The sequence below is a fragment of the Vanellus vanellus genome (assembly GCF_965231255.1).
Source record: "Vanellus vanellus genome assembly, chromosome: 4".
NCBI lineage: Eukaryota > Metazoa > Chordata > Aves > Charadriiformes > Charadriidae > Vanellus > Vanellus vanellus.
This window is the reverse complement of record NC_138909.1, coordinates 3,736,526-3,740,126: the sequence shown is the minus strand read 5'-3', so window position 1 is coordinate 3,740,126 and position 3,601 is coordinate 3,736,526. Positions and strand designations below refer to the sequence as shown.

General features: G+C 61.5%; 1 long non-coding RNA gene across 2 annotated transcripts; it reads left to right on the top strand.

Moving 5' to 3' along the window:
• Positions 1-1,769: 1,769 nt before the first annotated feature.
• On the top strand, positions 1,770-3,601 carry LOC309670947. Of its 2 annotated transcripts, XR_014269075.1 has the most exons (4): positions 1,770-1,901; positions 2,208-2,362; positions 2,808-3,264; positions 3,344-3,601. It is a non-coding gene; the product is annotated as an uncharacterized lncRNA (long non-coding RNA). The 2 variants fall into 2 exon arrangements; XR_014269076.1 differs by having other exon boundaries at positions 2,808-3,601.

Here is a 3,601-nt window from a genome sequence, read left to right as displayed (position 1 = left end):
CCCTCCCCGGGGAACGCGTCCCCTGTTCTCCCTCGGGCAGCGCAGACCCCACTCCTCCGGGCTCCTCTCCGCCGCCGCGACCGTGCCGGAGGGCGAGGGCCGCCCGAGGAACCGGGGGCCTTCGGGAGAACGCTTCGCTACGGGTGGCGGAGCGGTGGAGCGGGGGGGGCGGCGGTGCCGCTACTGAGCCGCTAGGGGGCGCCCCAGCACAGCCCGCTCCCGCCCCGCCTCGCCATTGGCTGTTGCCCGCCGGCGCCGGCGCCACTGATTGGTCGGTGGCGGGTGGGGCCGCCCCCGCCCGGCAGGTGCGGTGCCGCCCCCGCCCCCGCCGAGGCTACAAGAAGCCCCGGGGCGCGGTTCCGCCCGCCACCGCCAGGGGGCGCCGCCGCCGCGGGAGCAGCGCGCGGGACCGAGCAGCGCGAGGAGGTACCGGCGGGGCGGGAGGGTCCGGGGCAGGGGGTGTCTCTTTTGAGGGAGGGGTCCCCCCGACTGGAGGGGGGTCCTGCCGGCGGGGAGGGGGCCTCTGCCGGGCCCAGGCCCTCGGGGCCCGTCTCCGGACGACCTGGAGGCCCCGCCGCGGCCCTGGCGAGCCCCGGGCCCGGTGAGCGCCGGGGGGAAGTTGGGCCCGGCCGCGGCTTCTGGGGGGTGCCCGGGGCGGGCGGCGTTTGTCCGCCCCCGTGTTGGGGGTGGCGGGGCCTGGGCGGGCGGTGGGGCGTGGGGCGTGGGGCGGGGGGTGTTTGGGCCCCCCCGGGTTGGGGCGGTGCGGGGGGGGGGGGGCAGCTCTGTGGCGGAGCAGCCCCGGGGGGCTCCGGGGTGGGGGCCGCGGCTGCGGGTGCTGCCGTGGCGGGAGGGCGCTCGGGGGCTGGCGGACGCGGGTGGGCAGTGCTGGGAGCCCCGTCTGAGGTGTCCTTTGGGGGAGTTAATGCGTTTTTGGTGCAGGTTTTGTGGTCCCCGTGTAATGCAGGTACTGCCGGAGTCGCCAGGATCCCAAAAGGAGACGTTTTATTGGGATTGCTCTGGGCTGCGCAGGCGGAGTGTTCCCCGGACACCAGGGCATGGTCTCGGCACCCAGACCCACGGACCGGATGGCCGATGGACTGTCCGAATTTCCCGGGCTTCCCCACAGAGGGGAAGCGGAGACGCTGGTTACTGCCCTTATGGTGGTGAGTACCGGGGGCAGGAGGAGAGCCACCGAGAGCTGGAGGCACCTGAGTTGGCTCTCCCTGTCTGCTGCTGCCTGGGTTTGTCCACAGTTTCTTCTGGTTCTCATCTTCAGGTGTCAGCAGTTACTTTGAAGAATGGATTTTGTTTCTTCCTTCAAAACCCCAAGAGCTGCAGGAGGGCTGGGACCAGAAATGCTGCAGAGGTTCTTCAGGTCACCCGAACAAGAAGAGCCTTTCTGTAGGAGTTTCTGGTGAGATCAAGGGTGTAATTAACTGTATTTTTGTTTCCTTTTGATTAACACAGTTTATTAGGTGATATGTTTAAGTCTTCTCTGTGTGTTTGCTAGCCATGGGTTATGATTAAAGTGTAAAGTTAAAACTTAAGATCGAAGTTTCTGCTTGGCAGCAGTAGTTGTATTTGTGCATTGATTTTTACCACACTTTTCTTTCCCCTCAGAAAATGGAGTGTTTTATTGTCCCCATTCCTTTCCAAGCCCTTCCCATCCATGTGCCTGACACCACAGTCTCTCAGCCGCTGGGTTTTTGCGAGGACCCCATGAGTGACCATGGGCAGACGTGGCACTGGTGGTTTCCTGGCTGTGGGAGCTGCAGTTGCTGCACTGCCTGCGCTCTGGCAGCTCTGCAGGACTCTGCCACATGCTGGGCGCAATGGCCGCTCACTCGCAGGGCTGCCGGCGTCGGGGGAACTGGCTGACGCTGTGGCTGCTCCTATTGCTGGTGAGTGGGGACTTTGGTGACAGCTGTGGTGACTTTGCTCGGGGCGTGGGAGAGAGGAGTGGGGTTTCTGGGGCTCTGGGGCCACCATGGATTCCTTGGCATAGCCCTAGGGGCTGATGCCTCCCTGCAGGACTCGCTCCGAGCTGCCTCAGGGGCGGCTCCGGGCAGCAGTGTGTGCTGCATCTGCTCCCTTGCCTGGGGTGTGTTAAGAAAACGGCCTTTCTTAATGGTGACATCAGTTGGTCTTTATTGTATGAAAGTGTATTAACTTTGCCAATCTGATCTAGTTCCTGTTCTACCCCACAGCGTGATGAGGTGGTGGAGTTTTACTGGAGATGTGGGTGGTGTTCATGCTGAAGTAAACCAACCTAAAGGATGGCTCGGCCATGGACATGAGGACTTTGCTGTGTGGAAGCTGAGAGCTGTCCCTGAAGGATAAAGGACACTGCGGGACATCTGAGGTAACGCTGGCATCCCAGCCCCTCCGATGCGGCTTTGAAACCCTCCCCGTGTCAGCTGGTGTCACAGAGGCCAGCTGTTTCCCTCTTCCCCGTGTGGGATCCCCTGTGGGTGTCCGGCTGGGGCCTGGTGACTTTCCCGGTGGGTTTGGGCACCGGCCCTCTGGGGTCCCCTCTCGGGGGCAGTAGCTCCCTGTAAAAGTGGGGTTTGTCTGCGGTGATGGTTGTGCTGCTTTGGGGGAGGCGGCACAGGAGGAGGCCCTGCGGCTGCACAGACAGGGCTGGGGACAGCCGGGGCTGCTCCAGTGGCACAGTCGCATGGGGAGTCGCATTTGCACTGGGGGTCCCTGGGCCCAGGGAGCTCCCCGGTCACCCCACCGCAGGGCGTTTGGGGGTGGTTCTGTGGGAAGCCGTTGTTTTACTTAAAAACTTACTTTTTATTTTTTAGCTCAAAACGTGCTGCAGTGGGAGCAGAGGCAGCTTCAGGGATCTGCACCAGCCCCATGGGTGAGACTGTGAAGCCAACCTGGCCATACATGTGAAATGATGGCCATCCTGGTGCTGCTGGGAGCTCTCAGTGTTCCACCTTCCTCCCTGTGCAGGGACAGACGGAGCCGGGCTGCCTGCGCCGAGGCCAACTCTGCCACCTACCCCGGGACATGGCACAGCCCAGCCTGCGCCAGCAGAGCCCCTGCGACAAACTGCACAGCTCCAGCTCAGTTTTTTGGGCCCCTGCTTGGTTTTGTTCGTTGGTTTGGATTGTTTCAGGTCCAGCTCCTGGATGGCTCCAGTTCAGTTTTGGCACCGGCTTATTTCTGCTCCAGTTTCAGTCCAGCTGATGGATGGCTCCTGCTCCTTTCTAGACAGCTCCAGCTCAGTTGTTTTTGCCCCTGTTTTATTTTCAGGTCCGGCTCCAGTTCAGTTTTGCCTCCAGCTTATTTGCAGCTTCAGGTTGGTTAATTCTGCCCCTGTTTGTTTTTTCAGGTCCAGCTCGTTTATGGCTCTGGCTCGTATGCAGCTTCAGGTCATTGTTTCTGGCCCAGCTCCTGGACGGTTCCAGTCTATTTGTTCCTGCCCCAGCTCCTCCTGGGTTCCAGCTCCAGCCGATTACAGCTCATGCTTGTTAAAGGCTCTCGGCTTTAGCCGAGGTCGTAAATCAATCACTGTCATAACTTGTATATGAATATGAACTGTCATAATTGTACACTAACTATTCCGGGGGTTGTACCCCCCTTGAATAAA